This window comes from Nematolebias whitei, chromosome 8 (assembly GCF_014905685.2).
Source record: "Nematolebias whitei isolate Nwh7 chromosome 8, NemWhi1, whole genome shotgun sequence".
NCBI classification, from domain to species: Eukaryota; Metazoa; Chordata; class Actinopteri; order Cyprinodontiformes; family Rivulidae; genus Nematolebias; species Nematolebias whitei.
This window is the reverse complement of record NC_056505.1, coordinates 13,190,279-13,200,309: the sequence shown is the minus strand read 5'-3', so window position 1 is coordinate 13,200,309 and position 10,031 is coordinate 13,190,279.

Here is a 10,031-nt window from a genome sequence, read left to right as displayed (position 1 = left end):
CCGTTTCTCTCTTGCTGTGGTTGTTGATTGGGTGTCTGAGTGCTTGTGGCAGCTGTGTGTTTGTGTGTAATAGAGCAGAGAGGTTAGTCTGAATACAGCGATGGGAGAATTTGTTTATGTGCGAGATGCATAGATGGAGACAGGTCTCCAGGCACCATGGTCTCTTTCTTGCTGTCATCCTGCATTCAGGTCCTGACAGGAGATCTGAGATGGGCAAATATGCCAGACGCTCTGCCCAAATCCCCAAGCTGCATCCTGCAACCAAGTCGATGTGTGTTAGTGTTTATTCATATTTGACAAAATGATTCTGGGTGTGAATGTGTGTTTCCAAGATGGCATGCTTGATCAGGCTCCTTTGCCACTGGCTTGGTCCAGAGTCCATTAGGACTGAGCGACAGAGGGAAGAAAGTCTACCAGCTCTTCTTTTTTATCCCATTCCAGTGATCTCTTTCTCTTCCTCTGATAAGTTAAGTCTGTTCAGTGGGGCAAAGATTCAGAATCCATTGTTTCTCTCAGATGTGCACGCTGCTCAAACAGCTCATTTAGTATTTTTTTTATTCCCCTCTTTTTGGACGTGCAGCTGCATTTGTTTCTGAATGTTTGCAGCAGTTTGTCTGAGTTAGTCTTGTCACTTTAACCTCACGTCTTCGGGGACTCTTCGCTTTTGTCTTCGTGTCACCATCTTGTATCGCAGCGTGTTATTTAAATCCAGTGCTTCAATTGAAAAGCCTCTCAGGAGTTTCTCGACTCTTCAGAACACTACAGCTGTACACTGTCTCGTTTAGGTGGCGCTCTTCTTTCCAAATGAAGATAAACTAATAGCTCGAAATAATATGCTTAGAGGTGAGATTCTAAACCACAATTAATGAAGACTAAATCTGAAGTGTCTGTGCGGTTGTTGTTCCTCCATCGATGGAGCTCGACTAAAACGCAAAGGCTGCACTCTAAGCAACCTCAGTCGGCATGTTGTGGCCTTTTAACTGCCTTCAGCAATCACATTTGATGCTTCCTAATTATCCACGCTTCCCCCCTCCTTCTGCTGCGCTGCCTTCATTCTGTTCAGCTGCAAAGAAGGTGCGTTTGCTTACCGTTCTGCCTTGTCTAAGTGTTCGCCTGCATGTAAATTAATCTTGATTCACTTCACCCTGCCCTGCTGAGTGCAATAAATTACCCTATAGCAATGAAACAGCACATGTGAAAAAAGCCAAATAGCAGCTCTTGATAGGCTGTTGCTTCTCTGCTTTATGCTATTGCATTAGGGTTACATAATGAATGCTCTCTTGTGAAAAGTAGCGAGTTGTAGGTTTTTAATTCATCGTGAATAGGGGAAGGTTTGTGCATCTTGTTCAAGCGCACATAGTGTCTCTGCCTGCCTGCCTGCCTGTGTAGAGGTTTTAACAAGCACTCACATTGCACCCCCTCTCCCCTCCACGTCAGCATCCATCATTCCATTTACTGAAGCCTGACAAAATTAGCTGCCTTTGTACCGTAGTCAGTCTAATTGGCGGCGGAAGAAAAACAGGCTTTTGACACAAATACAGACAACACATTCACTTACTGCAGCACTTGCCTCTCTGTGGATGCTCATGTGAAGGAGATTTAGGTTTTAATTCACCGGTGCAGAATTGGCTGCGGCTTGAGTGCTTCATTTTCCGACTTGACCGCTCCTCACAATTTTCCCTGCCGTCCTTTATTGCTTTTAAACAACAGTTTTATGTCCCCCCCGTAAACTGTTCATTCAGTTCTTAGAAAAGGTTGTGTTCCTTAAAGACACTCACGGCTCAAGATGTCACAAAGGTTGGTAAAAATAAATAAATAAATAAATAAACTAAAGAAACTGGTGTAATTTTTTGTTATCGTGTTCATTAATTAAAAATTGTAAGCAAAATTTGTGAATCCCCGTCAACTTGTTTACCTATGAAAAGACTTAAATTGACCTAAAACCAGTCAATGAAGGAGAAGTCCATGGAAGAGCCATTTGGGATAGAAAAATTGGACATTCTTGATGTATTGATATATATTTATTATACTCATATTTGTTGAGAAAAGCATACATAGAAATATAAAAAGAAACATATAAAAGAAAGTTCTAAAAAAAAACGCTTTCAGATGCTGAACTAGTTCTTTATCAGAGTCAGAGAGAATCAGAGTTTTTTTTTTTATTTGTCAGTTACACCCCATGTGGTACATGTGGTGGAACGAAATTGTGTAAACAGGGTCCCAGTTACATCCAACAGTAAAATGTACAAGAAATACTATAATAATATATAATAATAATATATAATATATAATATAATAGTAATAATAATATAAGATATGAACTAAGAAAAACATTGACTAAAAATACGTTAAGCACTAATAGCATAAAAACAACAGGCCAAACATCAGCATGAACATGAGTCTGTGTGAGCAGATGAGCACGCATGAACACAGCAACATGAAACAGATCAGCAGCAACATGAAATAGATCAGCAGCAACATGAAACAGATCAGCAGCAACATGATGTGATTTTTCACAGTGATTATTCTGGTTAGAGATTCATGAGTCTAACAGCCTCAGGGTAGAAGCTGTTCCTCAGTCTAGTGGTTCTACATTTAATGCTCCTCAACCTCCTTCCTGAGGGGAGTGCGGCAAAAAGTGTGTGTGCTGGGTGAGTGGAGTCCTTCATGATGCAGGTGGCCCTCTTCCTGCATCTAGAGGATTATGATCTCCATCGCCCTGCCTAATACAGTGCTAAGTTTTGATCATGTATTTTCTTTATTTATTAACCTTTATTTAACCAGGCAAATCCCACTGAGATCATAGATCTTTTTGCAAGGGAGGCCTGGGCCTGAAGCAGTCTATGAATATTTTTGGTGTGTGGGAGGAAACCGGAGTACCCGGAGAAAACCCACACAAGCACGAGAAGAACATACAAACTCCACACAGAAAGACCCCAGGTCCAACCAGGGATTGAACCCAGGACCTGCTTGCTGCGAGGCAACAGTGCTAACCACTAAGCTGTCGTGCTGCTTTCATGTTTTCATCTATGATTGTCCTAGTTCTCCATTTTTGTTTACAGCCAGTCCAACGTTGGTCATTCACAGGACTCAAGCTTCCAGGTGGTTTTCAGCATATTCAGCAGAGAACTTGAGTTACATTGAGTACGTACCTGCGCTTTACAATTTTACATCAATATATCTAAAAACTGCAACATTTGATCTAGTTCATTTTATGTTTCATTTCACAGTTTACAATGAGTACCTTTGAGGAGTGAGACTGTGCTGTCATCTAAACTGAAAGTAATTTTGTGTTGTGGTTTTTGAATTACCGTGCATTAGTACAATATTCTTCTGCATATAATATAACCTTGACTATTGACAAAGCAAGGACACTTACCATGCTCCTGTGTTTATGTGTGCAAATCAATGACGGTGAATGGGAGGAACCTCTCTACAAATGCTCATCTTTCATCTTGAATAACCGATATGATAAACAGACGCTACTCATCAATCTCACCTGTGCTCCCGATACAAAGCTGGGAGGCAGGTCTATTTCCCTCTCTTTCTGCAGACCTGGTGACATTTGCTAAATTGCTTGATGTGTGTGCAAGTATATCTATACATTTGTGTGTGCACGCAGTGTGCGTTTACCCACTGTTTGTTCCCAGTGCTGCTTATGCAAACTTGATTTCTTTGTTTCTTTGTTTTTCAGAGTTAAGTGGCCAGTTTGTTGGTAACCCTGCAGTTCCACAGCCATCCACAGAGGGGCAGTGCAGCAGTTTGCAGCTGCTCAGATCAGGAGTGGGAAATGAGATAAAAATGGGGATAAATCAGCAAAACCAGCACATATCGAGAAGAGGTAAAGATTGAATTATGTTTAATGATGTCATTTGGAGAGGAGTGTGCTATATTAAAACAAATGATAAAAAGTGTGTTTTAATGAGAAGTCATAAAGACTTTGTAGATTCAATAGGCCTCCTGCAAGGTTCCTCAGGATAAAAAAAAAGAGCAAAGTGACTTTGGGACAATTATTGCATGTGTGTTTATTATCGCTCCCTGATTCCATTCATAACTGAGCATCTTGTAAATGTGTGTGTGTGTATGGCCCAAGGTCAGGGTAAGCATACATCACTGGCTTCAGGCAATAGTGATAATGCCTGTGTAAATAATAAATGATGCAGATAAATCTATTAGTAAGAAAAGGCTGATAAGAGTTGTTTATCTGTCTAACAGGGGGAATGCCTAAATATCCTGCTGAGTGTGTTTGAGTGTATCTATCTGTCTTATAATGAAGATCACAACAAACCACAGACTTTTAGGTAATCAGCATATTTATTATATAATTTCCTCACTCATTCTGGTTGTTTAGCTTTAATCTCACTCTTTTTTAAAACTAAAAGATAACCCCTTGGTTTATCTATAAAAAAACAACAAAGAAAATTCAATTCTAATTAAGAGCTTCTTTTTAACTAAAACATCTCATATTTAAATGATGCTTAATGAAGTGTTTTGCCGCCAACTGTTTGCTTCTGAACTAAAAAACGAAACAAAGTTCCCCAGCAACTGCAAAGCAAAGAGCGCCACAACAATTAGTTGGTAACAATTAAATATCATTATGTTATAATTAATCTGCACACAATTCATTAAATACTAATTCCATATGAAAATTAGGGAGCGAAGAATGTCATCAATGTGCTGCTTTAATCAGCATGTGATTGACAGGGTGCGAGAATAGAAAGTTTTAGTTTGGGGTTTTGCGCCCTCTGTGCGTGTTTGTCAGCGAACGCAAAGTGGATCATCTTAAGTGTGTAAAGATCAACTCCCCTCTGTCTGTTGATGGTAATTAAGTTTGCTCCCTGCGGGGTTGCTGGCATGGTCAGGCTGGAGGAGGTGGGTGGGGGGAGATCTTTGCTAATTGTTGTACAAGAGAGCCTGTTTTGGCTGCTGAGAAGCACTGCGGGGCCCCTGTGTGCTTGTCTCATCGCCGGTGTGTGTGTGTGTGTGTGTTCAGAAAGTGTAAAACTGAATGGAGTCATATGACTACAGGTCACACCCTGAGTGCCGTTGCTAAGATACAGCATCTGAAGTATCATGGAGGGGTGGTGCTGGGGTAGTCCATCTTTAGCCTGCCCTCCCTCCCCACCTCCCCTTGGGGTTTGGCTGAATGGGCTGGGCTGACAGGGCTTGAATGGTTTGGGGTGACAGGAGGGTGGTGTCCTATTTGTCCCTAAATGCTTCTCTATAGACCCCTGATAATAGACCGGCTGCCTGTTCCCCTTGCAGCCGCCCCACCAAACCTTTGTCGCCTCATCCGCCACCTTCACCCACTCTGTCTCTGTCTCCTTGTCTCATTGACTCCCCCCTTATCCCCTCTGTCTCGTTTTCCTCCTTATCATGTCTCCTTCTCTTCCTATCTCTTCCTCTGTCCCTCTTTTTTTTTCTCTTGGCTGCAAAAAGTAAGAAAAAGGGCTTTAGTGTTGTTTTCTTTTTACATCATTTCCACTGCTTGTTATGTTGCACCTATGCTGCATTCAAGTGTGGCATACATCAAAAACGAGAAGGCCAGTGCTTATTACTTACCACTCCAGTCCTCCGCATTGTCCAGCAGCTCAGGGTTTGTCAGCGTTAACAGGAGCTGCTTTGATGCTGCTCTTTCATGCTTTGTTTGAGGACATAGCTGAAAATACCTTTGATAACCAGCGACTGGCTCTGAATGAGAGCCAGTGAACAAGAACGCTTATAATGACTGATTTGCGATAAAAAAAAAAAAAAAAACATTTCTATGTTCAACATTCAGAAAGGAGAATACACAGAAAATTATGTTCACTGCATCTGGTATTTATGATGCTTTCAGGGTGACAAAAGTCTGTTTACTAACCTGAATGTGCATAAGTGCGAGCTTGACTTTGTGTGTTTGTGTTCATAGGTGTGTGTGTGTGTGTGTGTGTGAGAATGCTTGCCTGTGTTAGGGGTCAGCAGTGAAGATGTTACCCTTTGGTCATTCATCACAAGCATGACACAGTCTCCCTTGCGCTCCACTACGCAGAGGCAATGTTTTATAAAAGAATAACACGTCAGTGGGCACCCACTGGCCATCCATTACCGCCCTGTGTAACCTGCGACGACTCACAATGGACTCATAGATTTTATGCACTCACTGTTTGTCATACTTGCTGTTTGCGTATGCAGCAGCGTGTGTTGTCCCGACTAGCAGCAAAGAGGCCGTCTTCATTTCTCTGCTGGACGCACGATTTTAGTATCATGTTGATACAGCGAGGCAGATTCAAGGCAAATGCCAAGTTAAAAACAAAAAATATTTCAGTTTACGGCATGTCTTTAATGTATTAATTCCTTCTTCAATCTCTCACTGCATGCACAAACCCACACATAGAGCATAGTCTTCTATAATGACTTATCCAGCTCCCAGCAACTAAAACTATATATGTTATCACTACATTCATACCCATTTTAATTCATTTTAAAATGTTACGTGCATATTTATTAATATAATGCAACACAATAATGCAACACACCTGGTTGAGAATCTAATAGAATCCAACATTAAAAAACAACTAAAACATATATTGTGACATAAAACTGTGTCAGATTAAAGATAAAAATAAAAACATGAGAACATGATGATGATGTGATTATTTTTTTAATCCCACAAACATCTTATAAAACTAAAATATTTATTCAAAATGCTGCAGCCAGAGCTCTGATGAGAGTTAGAACAGATTATATTTATCTATTTTTTACTTGTTTTCATTGACTCCCTGCAGAATTCAATACCTAAGCTCCATCTTATAAAAAAGCTCTCGTAGCTCCATACTTTTCTCACAGAGCACTTCGCTCTCAGACCACATGTTTGCTTGTGGTTCCTAGATTTTTTAAAAGCAGAATGAGAGGCAGAACTGTCAGTTTTCAGGCTCCTCTCTTGTGAGACCAAGTTCCAGTTTCTACCTGTGAGGCTGACACCTAGCTCAATACTTTCCTTTTTATAAATTCTATAGTTAAGGTTGGATTGGGTTAACTGAGAACTCTCTTTTGCTGCTATATTTAGACCGTTGTAGAAAAAACTAACCATGTTTCCCAACTCTCTCTCCATGTTCGTATTTGCGATTATTGTTGTCATCATCATGAGTTTATTTTCTTTATCTTCCCATAGAAGTAGATCTGGACTAATCCTTCTGTGCTTGTCTGTCCTCTCAAACTCCAGGGGGTGTATGCAGATGGCTGCCCATCCCAAGCCTGAGTCTGTTGGAGGTTTCTTTATGTGAAAAGCAAGTCATTTTGTTCCACTGTTGCCTCTGTGCAGCTCAGGATGGGTGACTACAATTACCGTAATTTTTGCTGTATAAGTCCTAGTTTTTTGCATAAATTAGCATACCTGCAACTTATACAGTGAAGCGATGTATTTATGTTTTTATTCCCCATATTTATAATCCAATTTTTGGCTGAGGTCTGATGATTTCATTCATTCTGACATGGAAAATGTTGAACATTACCATTTTCAGCCACTAGAGGGCCTTCGACAAGTATGGCCAAGTGTCTCATTAATAGGTAAAAGTGACTATTACTGAGACACTTGACTTGCCATGCAAAGCCAACTTCATCTCGCTCCGGAACTCCTAGAGCAAACGTCAAATCAGCTGCGTTTCGTCGCGCCGCCCAGGCAAAAGGCAGCTGATTTGACCAGTAAAGTGCATTTATTAAAGAAAAGTTCAACTGAGACACATTTTTACTATAATTTGGAGCAAACAAATAATTGTTTGTAAGTGTTAATCTTGTTAAATTCTTGTTAAAGTCCTCCCGTGCATGTTCCCGCGGCCACCATTTGGCAGGCGATCAATTTTTGGCACAACACCGGCCCACATTTCTGGGTTGTCAGCGGTGATGCGTAACAAACACAACACGTCACTGGTGACATATTAGATGTGACTTAGATGGAGAAGCGATTTTTTTTCCACTTTATTAGACATATTTGGACTGATAAGACTTATATGATGATCATTGTATGTTCCCATACAATGGTGAAACTGGTTCTCTGCATTTAACCCATTGCACCTGGGATACACCCAGGTGGGGCAGGTATGTAGGTGCCTGGGGAGCGATTGGGGCATTAAGTGTCTTGCTCAGAGGCACCACGACATGTGGATATGGCTGGGGATTGAGCGTGGGACTTTCGGGTCCCGAGTCAGCTGCCCTGCCTTTACCCCATCTCGGCCCCCATAAAGAATGTTTAATATTGTTTTGTGTGTATTTTCTTTTACTTTCTTTCCTCTTTAGTAAAGAATGTCTTCACAAGGACCTACAGACAAGAATGACCTTGTGACCATAAACCTTGGTGATGTGTTGTCTCTCTCTTGTTTGCACTTGCTTTGCAGTTTACACCTTAGGACCATCAGCGTTTTGTATGTGACAGCTTGTGCTGTGTAAGACAGAACAAGTTAAGGACGCCGTGAGTTATAGAGCTCTTAGACCAGTTTATGAGCACTATTATCTCTCAGTTAGTTTCAGTTTTATGTGCATTTTCTCTGGGCTGGCTTGAAACCATCAATTTAATGCTTTCATAAAGCAAGGTTAGATAGCAGTGAATCAAACAGCAGAGTCGCTCACACTCTCCTCTGCCTCAGAGCTAAAGTCACAAAAAGGAGACGGAGAGACTGACTAGAAAGAGGTGACAAACGATAAAGGGACAGTTTTACGATGCCTTTTTAAAGCCAATTTGGAAGAAAAGTTTTCTTTCTCGCTTCGATAACAACTGAAAATGTTGTCGCACACTGAAACCCAACAAATAGATTTCTTTCCTCCTGTTCCAGTGTCTATTAGATGAACACTTTTACTGTGCAACATAAGTCTGTGTTCATGTAGGGCCCTATACATTTTGCGAGGGACCCATTGTGGTGCTTATCACCGGTTTTATAGCAAGCCATTTCTTTCACGAGGTTAGTCCATCAACGGCTGCTTCCTGTCAGCAGTCTGTGAGACAAAGACTTTGTCATCAGTGCAAACATGTGCACGCCATTCCCCTCAAAACAAATAACAAGCAGAGATCGATACGGGTTGAAATCGAATGAAGCGCTTATGGCGGCCACACAGCGTTTGATTTTTTTTCAAAGCAGGCATTCAATAAGAGTCTGATTCCATTTCAGCTCATTTATGATTTTTGTGTGTGACTGTGTGTGTGTGTGTAATCCATCTACTCTGGTGTGACAACTTGATTTTCAATGGTGGAGAAGACACAGCAGGCTGACAATGAATAAATGAGGGGATGAGGGAGAAGGAACAACGAAATGCTAAAGAGACCAGAGTGAAGATTTTATTTCTCTTTCTGTGGCGTGTGTGAGGTTGAAGGAAGAGGACAAAGAATAGACTCGTCGTGTGAGGATATGAGAATAAACACAGGTGCACTTCAATGTGTTGAATGTGTGTGTGGGTGTGTGAGTGTTGTGACAGGCATAGTGGATCTGGCTGCAGGTTCTTTTGTCTGGCGTTGACGAGCATGTCATGAGTGGCGACAAGGAGCAACTCAGGGACTTTTCAATGTTTAAACAGCCTCTGCCACAAGGGTTTACTGCTCACCAGCTTGCTTCTATTTTGTCTGTCTTTTCTAAACTTTATCATTCCACTTCCACATACTTCTCTTTTGTCTTTGCATCAGAAAATGTGTAATTTTTCCACTTTCCCTTCTTTGTTGTTGCATTTGTCACAGAGTGCACCTGCTGTCTGTCTACCTGCTGTAAAGTATTAGATTCTTTCCATCGTGGCTGCGGTGAGTGAATTTTTACCGATGTGAAATTCAGTTTATCAACAAACTGAATTGTAAAAAATAAAAATAAAATCACAACTTCCACGTCTTTTGCCTGTTTACAGCGATATTTCTCTGTTTGCATCAGCTCTCGTGTTGTCTTGCTTGTGCTTAAGCCAGTCACTGTTATCACAGTCTCTTTGTGCAAGAACACACCCGAACCTACGGCAGAGAAGAGAGGAAAAAAGTCAGAACCACCTAATTGTGATTTTGTTTAGATCGAGAAAGCACTGATAAA